We start from the raw sequence: 15,282 nt of genomic DNA, 5'->3' as shown, positions 1-15,282 counted from the left end.
ACGGCAAGCACACAGGTAGACATGTCAGTCCTTCTGCGGCATGGAGTACCAGGAGCATACTTAATCCTTGTTCTGTTTAGCATACATACACAGGCTTGCCTCTTCACAAGCTGTGGCCACCACTTGTCTTCTGTGTGCTTATTTGTTTCGAGTGGTCATTGTCTTGTGGTCACAGGCCCAAGTCGTTTGCAAACATTATAGAGTCTTTTAGGCATCTTTTGGGTGGTCACACAGCAAGGCCAACTGTATCATGTGTTATTGATCACATATAACAAAATTATATATCCAGCAAAACCAAAAATAACAGCATACAAATTATAGAGAGACACATCTTTAGATGTGTAGTCACAGTGCACTGTGTTCCTTCTGAAAGCCAGGTATTTATTCACATTATTTCATGCCATTGAGTTAAAAAGAATCTGGAATTTATAAACTAATTTACTGGAAATAATCATAGACAATGAAGTAATAATGTCTACATGTTTACACTTTTCTATACGTATCCTGACCTGCACATTTAAAAATGTAAACTAATTTCAGAATTTATTTGTAATTATGCCATTATTTATGTTTCTGTCAAGTGGGTTTTAGTGCAGTAGACTTTTATTTGGGGTAAGATAATTGACAGATTCTTACAAGAAGACAAAAGGCACAGAGTGCATACATATTGAGTTTCCAGTTTGCTTCTCTGACATTGAAATCTTAAATTTTTAAAAGTATCATTAAACTACATTTGCTGCCACAACATATTAGTCTTTCATGATCAAATATATATCAAACACACATCTTTCAGCTGACAGTAAATCCAGTCATGCCCATTTTCTTATTATAATATGGTCACAAAAACTGATAAAACATTCTTAGCCAAACTGCATTTCCAAGAATGTCAGTGCTTATTGCTACCAACTAGGACCAGAATAGGCTGTGGGGACAAGTATATGAAATCTACATACAGATTCTAAATGCTAAGAAAAGGTCTGTAGGATTTTATCTTGTTTTCTGAACAATGACCTAGCAAATAAAGGCCTTGAAGGATCACCCTGAGAGGCAGAATAGTCTACCCCCACCCGAAGTCTTCTACTAGAAGAGTTCTGGTTTTAAAAGATCAATGAAACTCAGTGACTTTGTGTTCAATGCCTCCAAACATAACTGTTGCCTCACTATACACTCATGACATAAATGTGAATCTGATATAATTCTCACCATCTAGATATTCACAGCACGGTGAAGGGAGAATGACAACAGACTGTTTTAGTGCAGTCACTACGTGATGCAAAGGCGTTCTGCTAGGCCTTGTGTTAGTAAATCCTTCTGCAAACACCTTGCCGTGCTCCCACTAATTCACCCTGGGTGAGGAGCTTCTTCATAGGTAAAAATTTGAACTGCATTGATAATTGGTGTTTAGACTGATGTAGTTCCCTGAGAAGCAGATACAACCCTGAGGAGGGACAATAACATCCCTGAAAGAGAATTAACACATGGACAATATATCTGGAAAGGTGAACAGATCTCTTCCGTGGGAGTATTGTGGGCCAGGAAGGCAGGAGTAGAAAGAATGGCCTCTGGGAAAGCTTCATGGTTGGTAGTTGAGTTCGATGAGATGCAGAAGATCTGAAAGAAGAAGAGAATCCTATGAACCAAACCAATGAGGTAACTCCATAAGCCCCAAAGCATGCACATTCGTGCCCAAGCCGCCCCTGTGGGAATGTCTTACAGAGAGTAACCCCTTCCAGAGGAGGGAGAGCTGGCAAGATGAAGGCTGCTGAGCAGCTGCAGCTAATTCAGGTCCCCATGGTACAAGGGATGTAGATTTAGTGGCTGTACCTGTAGGCAGCCGGCACGTAAAAGATGTCGCAGTAAACAACATCACTGCACAGGCCCTAGCCCAAATCTGGCGCCAACCCCTCCCGAGCAGGTGCATGCAAATTAAAGTGCCAGCAGACTGACCAATCCCAGGAGGACACATAGCCCTCCCCAGTGCTGGGGTGTATATAAGCAGTTGGCGTTCCTGCAATAAAGCTGTTGAGAAGAATCCGACCTTGTTGCGTTTTTCCTTGCCGGACAAGGTGAGTGCAACATGTACCATCTCAGACAAGTCAAAGCCAGTTCCAAAGATCATCAGAGACAAACGCACAGCCACAGCCACAGTCAGATTATGAGTTTTTAGTAGAATCTTCTGTAAAAAGGAATTTGTACATTGTCTTAAGATCTTTGAAGGATCTTAGTAGAGAAAATAGTTTGATCGCCTTTACATTTTAGGACAATCACTCTGGTGATCTGAGAGGTCAGAGTGAAATGAATAAGTATTCAAATATGTGGCTTGGTTTGACCTGGAAACATGACAGAGCACCACCCTTGTTTGTTGTCTTGACACAGATAAGCCAGGACAACACATGAGAATTTCAAAGGAATTAAAGGTTCATTTACCTGAAACTAAACATTGAAAAAGTACACGAAGAAGTTAAGGCAATCACACCATGATGAAAATGTTTAAGTGTTCCATTTGTTACAAAAGTAGGAGAAGACCACATAATGGTTTTTAAATTGTGTTTACAATGAGATAAAGAAATTGCAAGCACCACACACACTTGGAATCTTGCAAAGGATGAAAATTATATGCTACATTTTAACCTTTAAATATCATCAAATGGCAGCAGTTACATTAAGTAGATTCTTGAAGAAATGAATTAAACATTTAGCCAGTGGCTTCCCAAGAAACACTCCGTTCTATAATACATAAAATTATATATATATATATATATATATATATATATATATACATACATATGTGTGTGTGTGTGTGTGTGTGTGTGTGTGTGTGTGTGTATCCACAAGAGACCTTTTGGTGGCCTTCAATCATTTTTACCCATTTACATTTCATACAGTTTTCTATAAAGCAGCCTTTGGCCATAAATACATTGGATAGGAAATAAAGGAGCTTGCTTTGGGAAATACTCTTCATGACTCATCCTTTTCACAGACTAAAGCTACCTTATCTTGATGCTTGAGATGATGAAAATGCACAGATTTCCAACTACTCAGAAGACCCCATTTAGGCATACGCAAAATGAGTTAGGAAGCTATTTATGTGGAGTTAAAATGCAATCTATAAAGACAGTTAGAATAACATTAGGTTAAGTAAGAGTTCAAAGGGATAAGCAAACAGTTCCAAGGGGGTTAGCAATATCCTAGCTTCGTGGAAGTTTTAAATGAACCTCCATCAGCATCTGAGAAAATTTTGCTCTTCTTTCAATTATTTCAGGACTTATCCCCCCATAAATGTGTATTGGGGGAGATATTCATGATATTAATTTTAGAGATACTACTGTCCTTGATCTGTGAGGAATTTTATAGAGACTGGTTTAGTCGCCAAAGTATTTTGTGACCACCCTCCATCTGTTTTAAGATAACTTCACAATAATGTATGATTTCTATTCTTATTTTGAAACCACTGGCATTTGCTTAGTCCATAAACAAAAACATCATTCTCGAAACCACCAGACATCAAGTATGCAATTTTCTTCCCTAATACTTTGTCTAAAAGAAAAGCTGCTCTGGATATTTACTGTAACCATTGTGCATGCATTCACATTCTACTGCCATCTAGTTAAGTTCATTTTAATGAGTCACATTGCGAAGCACTATATTTTTTTGTTACTAAATTTATTAACATATACTTATGGGCATAGAGTTATACTGTTTTCTTCTTGTGGTGTTTGTGCTAGGACTAATTTTTGCTAATTTTCTTTGTTTTTCCAAGGAATATTTTTGTCTTCCTAAACCAAAAGAATTATCTTTGATATAGTTACCAAGAAAGAATGTAAAAGTTTTCATATACTTTGAAATATATTCCTAATAGTATTTATCCATAAAGTACTTATCCATATACTTTCAAAGTGGCTTCCATTTTTGTCAATCTCATATATCAGAAATAGAAGTCAGCAGATATGCCGGACTTCCTATGTCAGCGAATTTAACACTTAGACTCGAGATCTTCATGTGTGTTTTTAGAAAAACTAAAAATGAAATAATGTCAGCAACAACATGAGATGAATTTTCATGAAAAGTTACATGAACTCTCAAAAATCTCTCTTTTCAGAGTTGAAAAGCAACTGCACCTTGATATGTGAAGTAAGTTAATATTAATTGCCGATAAGCATTTTATTATGCATATCCATGAGTATTTTGCCTGTAAATCTGCATATGTTTCACATCATAGTAGCTAGATGTATATGCACATAAAATATGCCGGACTGGCATACAAACTATCCCACAATGGGGCAGAGTTATGTGAAGAGCTGAGTTAGATAAAGTGTAGAAAGACCTTATTTTCCTATTAAGACCAGTTATATACATGCATCATTGCTAAATAGGAAATTGAAAATTTATTCAATGTCAAGAGAAGCCTTTTAGCCACAGATGATTCACATTTTGCCTCAAGTAGTCTGGCAGACAGGCAGACCACTCGTTGGCAAATTTGAATGGTATCAAATTGAACAGGTAAAAAAAAAAAAAAAAAGGCTTGTGAATTAACCAAATTAAATTTGTGATGTGTATTTCCGAATAGCATGGCCAAGGGATGCTGATGTAACTTCCAGAAAGTGCAAGGACTCATAGCACAGTCATCCTTTCAAAACCAAACCTTGAGGGCATGCCAGAAGCACCCATTCCCAGGCCCCTAGAAGCAATGCGAAGCCACAGGCTGTGCGAGCCCCAAGAACAAAGTGATGCGGTGTGGTCTTGGAGCCTTTGGTCTCCTTGCTCCACAGTCACTGGTCCCCATCCAGCAAAAAGACGGGGGTAAATGGCAAAGCCCCGTGTGATCGAGCTTGGAAACCATGTGTATTTCTGTTCGTTTCACTGATCAACAACATGCCCATTTCCAGTTTGCATTCCCCCCCACCCCTCACCCCCCGCCATCGCCATCTTGATTGGGATTCACATCTCTGCTTTGACTTCCAGTTTTTTTGCTGTCTCCTGAGTCCAGATGCCCCCATGTCTCTTGATTGCACGACTTTCAGACTTCAATGACAATGGATGTAGCTTGAATCTACACTTCTGTTTTCCTTCTCCCCCCCCCCCCCGCCATCCTTTTCGAGTATTTGGTGATAAAATAAAATCTGTGTAGTTTTCCAGATATCCACACATTCTAGGGAGGAAGGATGTATCCTAACATTCTCCTCACTGAGCAGGAAAGGGAAATCCCATTACATTCCTCAGAACAAATGTATGCCATTCCATCAGCAGGAGTATGAGCTGGTTCTCAAAGAGGCATTGCTCTGACTCCTTGAACATTTTCAGAGTGATATCTCTTTTGTGTGTCCAACATAACTACCAAAATATAATTTCGAGAGAGGTAGGCAGAACCTGGAAGTGCCTCTCTTGGATGGTGCCTTTTTTTTTTTTTTTAGTTTTTCCACAAATCCAAGTAAAATCATAATACAGCTAATTTAGAATACTAAACGCACTCCAAGGACCTGACTAAATCCTTCAGCAAAATTAGAGTGCCTGGGCACAATCCCAAGAGACAAGCCGATGTCCTGATGTTTCAAAAACAGTAACAAGGAGAGTTGAGGTTTCCAACCACCAGTCTTTTTCCTGTTTTAAATATACAAGTCTTAAATTACTGATTTTAACCATCGCGAACCTATCCTTGGCCTCCAGTCTGGATGTCATTGGAAGATACAAGCTCTTTCAGACAGCACCACTTCACGTCTGGGGAGAATGGAGATTTTCTTTCCAAAGTGTCCTCTATTCTTACATGGCAGTTCTCGGGCCTCCCAAAATAGGATAGCTCTGAGCTTCGAATCCTCTCAGAGATTATGGCTTTGTCTCTCAGGAGGATGCATTGTAGACTAGCTTATCAAAAGCATCCCAGCACTTGGGAGGCAGAGGCAGGTGGATTTCTGAGTTCGAGGCCAGCCTGGTCTACAAAATGAGCTCCAGGACAGCCAGGGCTACCCAGAGAAACCCTGTCTCGAAAAAATCAAACAAACAAAAAACAAAAAAGCATCCACCAACCTTAGAGAGGGTCTTGTTCTTTTACTTTGCTCTTGGGAAAAGAAGCAAAAGTCCCTTGGTTCAGAGCAAACATTTGATTGTCTCCTAAAGAACTTTCTCTCTCACTCTCTGCCCTGTGGTGCCCTAAATACACTTCTAGATCTCATTCTATCACCTATTCAAATTCCATTAGATTATATTAGAATGACCATCCACTTCATCATGCAGCCTGTCTGAACTAACTGGGTATTAGAGACATCATTGTCTCAGGCAATAATGAATAACAATACAGAAGGGTGGAGGTGCTCCAGGAAAGAACTGCCAGGTTGAAGCCACAGTTTCACGGTCGCATCTATAACACATCTCTATTTTGTTTTTCTAAAACCTAAAAAATCAAAAGAGGCTTGGAGTTCAAGGTGGGAAGGAGTAAAAAAAAAAGTGCTTCACACACACACACACACACACACACACACACACACACACACATTCAAAAACACCTTAATGGAAATTATATGAACACAAACAACACAGAAACCCAGGGTTATAGGTGCATCTTTTCAAAGGCGTAGGACACTTGCTAGGTCACTAGGAAGCCCAGACGTCTTGGACATTACCAAACACTCACCAAAGCATGAACTTTACTTGACAGAACTACAGCCTGGGCAGGAAAAATGATGTTCTAAGGATAGATGTAAGCTCAGCCTGAAAAATACCATCTTGCAAAAGAGCAAAAAAAAAAAAAAAAAAGATGTTTGACAGAGAATGGGCATAGAATGGTATATACCAACAGTGGGGAAAGGGCAGATCAAGACAGAAACTCACAGCAGGAAACAGCAAAATCAAAGTTTCTAATTACTTTCCGAAATGAATCTGGAAGCCATAGAACCAGCAAATGTTTCTTCTTCCATGGGAAACAGTCCTTAATCATTTCTAAATCACACCAAGTATTGACTTGATACTGTGTGCTGGTTCTGTATGGCACACAGAGGTCTGGATATAAGAGGAACTTAGGCAGAGGTCATTTCAACTTCCAAATCACTGTTGCGTGAGTGATGGCTTCACATTTGTCTTTACAGATGTCTAAACTGTCCCCACAAACAGGAAAAGCTCATGGGAGTGGAACCTACACATGGACCGGGAAATTCCAACATAGACCACAGCATTCATACAATTTACCTACACAAAGACATGAGACTATAATACCACCAGTCATGATCTACAAAGGTAGGGTCACCATTTCATCCATCTTCCTCCAAAAAGGCCAAAAGGTGTGCATGTCGGTAAAAGGCATCACGTTTAATATTAGACTAGAAAACAAGACAATACATAAGGTAAAGTATCCCTTTATATATAATTCTAACAATGTTAATTTTTACTTCTAATAATACAAACATCCTTTTAATTTTGTGAATATTAATTATCTCTGGGAGCCTACAATGGCATTCCTGATCTATTTATGGTTTCCATTCCTGTCTGTAGTTCCTCTGTATAATTAATGTTATTAGATGGGTGGAGATTAATGGGTGGCTGTCTGAGATATTATATGTTTTCTCCTTAACATTTATTTCTTTAGACCTTCAAATTTTCCACTGTTGTCTAAAATGCATCCCAATATCTTTAACTGATACTTTGCCATTTTACTTAAAGAATATTGACTTCTTTTTTTTTCCTGTTTCATAATTTATCAAGTTTATGTTTCTTCCACTTTCTCCAGTGATCCAAAGACATCTAGTACTCTACAGGCTCTGAGAAGCAGCACAGTTCTACCTAGTCTACCTCCTGAGATGACAGAGGGCCAGAGCCTGGAAGCTTCGCTCTGATACACACAGCTCCTCATGACCAGCAACCCTTAAGTTCCAACAACAAAACTGAAAACACCCCAGAAGCTGCCTTTGCCAATGTCACTGAGGGATTTACTCTCCAGTGCTAAATGATCAAGTGGTAACTGCCACTTAGTCATCTCAATGATATTTACTGTGTGTTGGACCACGGCACAGCCTAGCATTTCAGACACAGCAGAGAATGAAAGTCAGCTGTATTCCTACTTTTACAGTGTGTATTATAGACAGCAATTAAATGTAGGGGTAATGGATTGTACAGAGAAATTAAGTAGGCTAAGAGGACATCGTCTGGAGGTAGAACTCTCTAGACACACTGATATGAGAGGCCCTCCTGATGCCACAGTGTCAGAGCGGACATCTGAAGTAAAGGAGGCGATGTATTTATCAAACTATTGCACGCTCTCCTCCGGAACAGCCCTACCATCAACAAGAGGAAAATGACCCCGTGCCCTGTGAGCTTCAGCTTCCTTCTCTGCTAAGCTGTGGTGAGAAGGCATGCCTGTAATGCTAGGGTAACAATTATAAAGGTGTTTGGAGGAGATCAGAAAAAAAACAGCACCGTGGACAGTAATTATTCTCTCATACTGACTCATCCCCCCAAACTGTCCAATGCTGAGTCCTTGCACAGCTTCTGTAGTTGATCCAACCGTGGCAGGGAGGGAATGAAAGAAAGAGGAAAGCTGGAAAAACAGAGGACTGGACTCTCTGATGGAGATGCCACAGCACCCTGACAGCTCTGTAGGTGTCGTATATACAGTAAAACAGGGAGGTTCTCACGCACACCCGACCTTTGAGGCAGGCTTTATAGCCTACAGTTGAGTCACGGAGGCAGGCTTACAGTCTTCAGGCCATAAATATCTGGGAGGGAGAAAGGTATGGTGGATATTAAAGCTGCAGGTTGTCCACATCCACATTTGGATGTCCTGGGACCCCAGAGAAGTCTGTGACAGCCCTCTAAGCCTCCCCTGAGCCAAGTTTTGCTATTCCTAAGAGGCTGGGGCATTGGGGTCCTTGACCAGGCCATGCCATGGCAACAATAACAATGTCCTCTTTCCCTCTCTCGTTACTCACAGGGGCTTCTTCAACTCTCTGCAGCCTAAACAGGCATTTCAGAGTTTACAGCCACAGTAAAACAAGCTCATAGTAGAGAAGACAGTACAGTATGTTGAGAGAAGCTTACATTTGAGAAACCCACAAACCTCCTAGCCCCCATACTCTAATATTGTGACATAACACTGTAGGAAAATAATGCAGTCTCTCCAAATATCAGGCTCTTTGTCTTCAGGACACAGGTTGTATTAACTATTGAAGTTATTAATCGGCAAGTGCCACTAGCAAGTCTGTGCCCTGAATATACATCGGGTCCTTTTATCTCTGTTTCTCCTAAATTGATTTAGGGAAGTTATATGGCGCATTTACATAGCTTGATGCACAGAGCAGGACAGGTTACTCCTTTTAGGCTTAGTGTTTACAACCCTGTGTGGTCACAATATTATTGACGTTATCAGGGTACTGGCGGAAGATTAAAGTGCAAAACCAGTTTCTTCTCTCAAGTGTCCCAAAGGTCTACAGAAGGAAGAGCCTCTGCAGGAGTACTATACCAAAATAAAAGTACTCCTGCTCAAGCAAGCTCAGCTAACTTGGAATGCTTATTGTTTTGTGAAAAGTGAAGACATCCTCAAACAAAGGCCATACCAAATCTAAGACTCCATATGGACGTTCACCCTCCCAATTCCCCCGTGCAACATCTCCTCCCCCTCTCCATCCGTCTCTCCTTCTCCCCCCCTCCCCCTTTCTCCTCTCTTTCTCTCTCTGGACTGCCTTCCGTGCTAAGATGAGAAACACCTGAATGCTCTGGAAGAGGGAGAACTAGCATTTACCTGCAGCTGTATTGATGGCTAGGCGTACCACTGTGGGGAAGGGAATAAACTTGAAAAAATGGTGGCAGGCTTGCAGCCAGACCTGTCCTGAGAGCCCTCATCCCCTGTTCCTTGGTTATGTTTGTGTCAACACTGTGAGTTTTGCAGGGATCAGACTCTGAATCTATCTCTACACTAACTCCCTAGGGTTACCTCACCTTCTTGGGATTTAAATGCTGTCCAGACTCTGAATAATCACAAATCTGTTTCCAGCCAGGCCCACTTTACTCGTCTAGGCATACCTACTCATTCCTTTACTGGATATTACTGTTTGAAGGTGCACCCTTCCAACACTATATGCTGTTACTCTTAAAGCGTATTTATTTGTTTATTTACTTACAAACTTACTTTCTGACTTTTGGACATAAGGTCTCCCATGTTGTTCAGGCTTCCATAATCACACATGTGTACCCTGTGCCTGGCTTCCAACCCTTGATGTATGAGATAGTCCTTCAAGCCTATCAATAATTCCTCTGATTTATCATTACCCTGGTTCTCCCCACTGTAGGGCACCATGCTACCAATACAGTTGCAGTCAGATGCTAGCTCACTGTCTCTTCGGAACCTGCCAATGGCTCTCCACTTCATCCTGGAGGCCACAGTTCAGTTTGCGCCTCTTCAATCTTATCAGGTCTTCATAAGAAGATGCCTCTTGGCCTCATCCCCCACTGTTCGCCCTGGATCTGAAGTGTATCCTTTCTTTTGTGTTGAGAAATCTGCTTTCTTCTATAAACCAGCTCCCCAAAGTCTTAACATATGTCTTGTCCTTTAAAAGGGCAAGGCTAGCAGAAGGCAACTTTAGAGCTATTTAAGAAAGAAGGAAAGTTATCCATTGAGGAAAGAAGATATTACTTTTGAGTATCGAGATGAGGACTGTAGCATGAAATAGAAATATGAAGTCAATCCCACGCTACCACTACCGCCAGCTGGGCACCAGTGGGCAGGCCAGGCACTGGCGGGCAGGCCGACCTGTTCTCATGTTCTCATCTTGGGACTTACTTTCTCTCTCTCTCTCTCTCTCTCTCTCTCTCTCTCTCTTCAAAACTATTTCAAAACTATTTCAAAATTAACAGGTAACACAAGTGGCACCACAGCTAACCTCCTAATTTGTAAGTCATTCTAAGTTAAATCCCCCGGTAACGGATCCCAGTGGATCTGCCACCTGAACCAGGGGTCTCTGCTACCTACACTTTGACCTCCACCTGTCTTCCCGTCCAAAAACAAGACCTTTTTCTGCCTCCTCTTACCCTCTCAACCCAGAAGTCCCGCTTACCCCTTGCCCAGTGATTGATTCCTAGAAATATTCATTAGGGAAAGGTTCACAGGAAGTTACCTGAGTATGTGATTCACTCCTTATCCCAGGCAGCCCCTCCTAGGGAAGCAGAATTAGCATCAAGATACAAACAGCCCCAGGGCTACCCACAACAGAGGATGAAGGACTCATCATAGGTTTAAAAGCATGGAAGTCAACTGGTGATCTCAAGAGACTATCCTGGAGTGTGGAGGAGAGAAGGGAGGTGTTTGGGGACATCATTCAGATACAACTTGTGGAGGGACTCTGTTCGAAAATGGACCAATAAATGGGGAGATGGTAGGTTGAAACACGGGTGGAAAAAAGCAAGTGAAATTGTGACAGGAGAGCGAAATTTAAGATGAACAGAGAATGAGTTGCTTGGGCTGCTTTCAGAAGGGACGATAACGACGTGATCCACCAAGAAGGAGAGAGTAAACGCCTGGGAGGCAAGCAAAACTCTGAATATCGACTTACCCCACAACACATCAGGTTAGATGATTCTACAATCTCTCTGATGGGTAGCTATGAACTGATATAAAAAGCCATTGCGAGTGCACCAGATGCTGTTGGGAACCTCAGAAGTGTAGCCCTGTGAAGGGTCCATACCATGAAGTGGTCCTCGGAACTGCCATCCAAGTAGATTCTACTGGATCTGGGGAGAGGGAAGAAACAAGAAATGGGTAAAGGAGTGGAGTGTCACAGACATCCTTAAAGGTGATATTTCATTCTCACTAAAGATCGATTGTTTATAACCTTGGTTGTGGGCCACGTGATTGTATGTATTATCTATGGTTCTTCCCAGAAGTGAGACAGAGACAGCAAGACTGGGGGTATGATAATAAAACTCTGGGTATTATGCAACGTACCCTGAACTCCAAAAAAGAATGGCAGAAAGAAGGAAATCCCAAAAAGTACAAACATACCCACACAAGACAGAAGCTTTCTAAATTTCTATTAGCCTCCCCGGGAAGGCAAATGTCTGTCTCAATACCTGAGACTGTTTTTTACTCAATTGTGGCTGCATGTGCTTTAAAAATGAACTGTGGATTCTTTGCTGAGGAAATGTCTTGATAACATAATGAATATTAAATACATCTCAGACCCACACAGGCGGTTCAGTAGTCTTTTTGTGGCAGCTCAGGAGTGCCCCCTACAGGCTGACGTTTAGAACGCAAGTAGAGGACCGGGAAAAGAAGCGGCATGTCTGAGGAGTCTCAGGGAACCTCCAAGGAAGGTTAGATACCTCAGCTGAGGAAGGACAAGAGGAAACAGGCACACAGCATGAATTCTTACTTTTCACTTTTTTTTTCTTTTGTGAACAGTAAGAAGTGAAAAACTTGTGCATGCATTTTCCTTTATTCAAGCACTATCTCCTATCACCCACGATAGTGAAAACTCATTAGTATAAACTGCTTTCATCTTTTGGTTGAAATCAATATCAATATTTGAAAACCCATGAAAATCAGTAAAAATACGATTAGCTGCTACCCGTGCAAGGAAAAGAGACCCACCTGTATCTAGTATCAGAAATGATTTGCATTTGATATCTGTAACATAAAAAGGAAATGCAAACATGTTTCTTAAAATGAAGATAGGTGAGCTCTGGGCTGAAATTTTATTCCCTTTTTCATTAAAAAAAATTTTCACGGGCAGGGGGAAGGACTTTCATCTACTTAAAATATTAATAATTATAAAAATACAAGCCATTAAAAGGCATAAAAATATATGCTATGACTATCAGTAATTTTTTACATAATAATGTAAATGATACATGGATATGTATTTCTGTGCTGGTGCACAATATGATGCAGTGTATAAATATATTAAAATAAATTAGAAGTAGAAATTTTATAGCATATCACTTGACCCAATTTTTAAAATCCATATGTCCTGATAAATGTCACTGTAATTTCCATTTGAAAGAGGAAAGGAAGGGCAAAATATTCACTAAAACTCTTTAAATGTTTTACTAGAGAGATTTTTGAATACTAATAATAGTGCAGTTTAAGTTATGAATGTATTTGATTTTGTAACTATTAAATTAAAGCCCAGAATTACATAAGTGCTCAGCATGGACACAACATGTTTATCTAAATTAACAGCCTTTTTACATGATCTTTGAATAAATGCAGATCTTTGGAAAACTTCATTTAACATCATAAAATGTTCATTTAGAGTCAATTTCAGATACATTCATAAGATATACATAAATGTATGTGATTAAATTGACAGATTATGCTCACAACCCTTCTTACAAACAGTGTTTTTTCCTACAGAAAGAAGAAATCAAGGTCATGGTTTGGTGATTTGTTTCCCTTGTGAAATTTTATAACATATATAAATATATATGTCCCAATATTTAAATTGCATAACAACATTATGAGGTCTATGTTTTCCGTAGGTGATGAAAGTCAGTGTAGTTAAGAAGCGCTGTTCGACACGTCAGTCTCCCTCCGTGGTGTTCTAGTGTCTGGCCTAATCGCTTTGCCTCTGTTGTCCTCACTGTCACAACAGGCATGGGAGGTGCCCTGATGGAGTCAGAACTACAGAAACGCCTACTTTAAAAAATTAGTGTATAGGCCCCACAAGTCTATACTAGAGGTAGTTAGCTTGTGATTCACTTAGTCACCTTACAAAATATGGTCAAGTGTACTTTAAAACAAAAATTATAATTTTAATAATATGTAAAACATTCAGCACCATAATTATTCTATGAGTTTAAATGTTAAAAGTGAGGGGAGAAGAGGGTGGGAAAGAAAGAAAAGAAAGAAAGTGAGAAAGTGAGAAAGTGAGAAAGAAAGAAAGAAAGAAAGAAAGAAAGAAAGAAGCAAAACAGCCCAGTGATTTAGGCAAATTAAATATTTATTAAAAATGACATTGTTTCAGAAGAAAACCTTAATACACCCAAGCAATAAATATGCAATGTATGTGTATATGTGTGTGTGTGTGTGTATATATATATATATATATATATATATATATATATATATATATATATATATATATATTTATGTATATGTATACAGTCTTTATTTTGGAAATGTATCCAAGTTCAATTAAAACAATTTTGAATGAACTTTTAATGAAATTTAAAAGAGTTTGGGCTTGCATGTATTTCTTTGGTGTTTTGAAAAAAAGTCTTAAGTTCAGTCATTTCCTTGCACCCCAGAAAATTCCGACATTTTTCAGAAAGGCAATTTCTTTCATACTATCCCTACCATGAAGAATGCTACCTTTTTTGGCTAATACAAAGAAACCACAATTAACAGTGAAGCCATAAATACTTTCTGTGCTAACCACAAATGGCCTTTCCCATAGAGAAATGGCTTACATGTGTTCTGAATGTGTTTGGTTTCGTTTTGTATGGAAGCTGTGGGTATGTTTTTATCTAAGAAAAGAACGTGGCACGCACATGGACAGCTTTCTAAAATGAGAAACAATCGCTGAATTTAATCGGGGCCAGGAATTCAGAATTAAGCTACATGGGGATGGTTGGGGATACTCTGGATTTGGGGATACTTCCCCAAACTTGACCAAACCTCCCCAGGCTCTCAGTGCGCCAAGGTAGCATGTCCCTTGCCTGCCTGCCTAGTTAATCGGCCTGTCCTCTGTGGCTCTCAGCAGACATACCCAGGATGCAGTTCTTTCGCACTTCCGCAGTTCACAGTTCCACTTCCGGAGTGGAACCTGATGCAGTCCCTTTCTCAAGGACCGCTGTGTGACTTTCCAGTCCAGCAGTCCTCTTTTGTAGCAGCATGTGAGGCTCTCTGTACCTAATGTCTGCTATGAACAGACTGTGGAAAATCCCACAAGGTGACATTTCCAGTCATTCTCAATTTGAATAGGAAAAGATCTGGGTGATTTTGTTGAGCGTTGTTCACATTCTGCAAAAACATAGGAGAGGGGAAAGCTTTTCCAACTGGTCTTTCCTCTTGTCCATACCCAGGAGTCCTTGCAAAACGTTTTGAGTAGAAATTATATTGAATTGCATTCTGTAGATTTTTTTCCGTGGTCATACATAAAATAAAATGAAGAAATCAAATTGAAAATCAGAATTGGTTAAAGTTGATCTCCACCCAACTGGACACATGCCCACAGTGTATTATTTCTAAGCAAAAGATTTGCTCTGCACAGCGTATCTTTGGAAACCTTTCTGTAGCAAGTAGCCCACTAAAGTCCTCTGTTTCAAGTTTATCTTTACAAATCTATAGGATTACTGAAGAATAAG

The 15,282-nt window shown here is 40.0% G+C and overlaps 1 long non-coding RNA gene across 1 annotated transcript in view; it reads right to left on the bottom strand.

Moving 5' to 3' along the window:
• Positions 1 to 592: 592 nt before the first annotated feature.
• 9130227L01Rik (RIKEN cDNA 9130227L01 gene) overlaps positions 593 to 15,282 on the bottom strand; it is a 40,858-nt gene continuing 26,168 nt past the window's right edge. Inside the window, exons 4-6 of the long non-coding RNA NR_045837.1 lie at positions 14,685 to 15,046; positions 11,529 to 11,706; positions 593 to 1,611 (exon numbers count right to left, since the gene is read on the bottom strand). This is a non-coding gene — a long non-coding RNA (RIKEN cDNA 9130227L01 gene). The remainder of the gene's footprint in view (positions 1,612 to 11,528; positions 11,707 to 14,684; positions 15,047 to 15,282) is intronic.

The sequence above is a fragment of the Mus musculus genome, chromosome 1, assembly GCF_000001635.26.
Source record: "Mus musculus strain C57BL/6J chromosome 1, GRCm38.p6 C57BL/6J".
NCBI lineage: Eukaryota > Metazoa > Chordata > Mammalia > Rodentia > Muridae > Mus > Mus musculus.
Note: the sequence above shows the minus strand (reverse complement) of the source record. Positions and strands in the feature narration are given on the sequence as shown.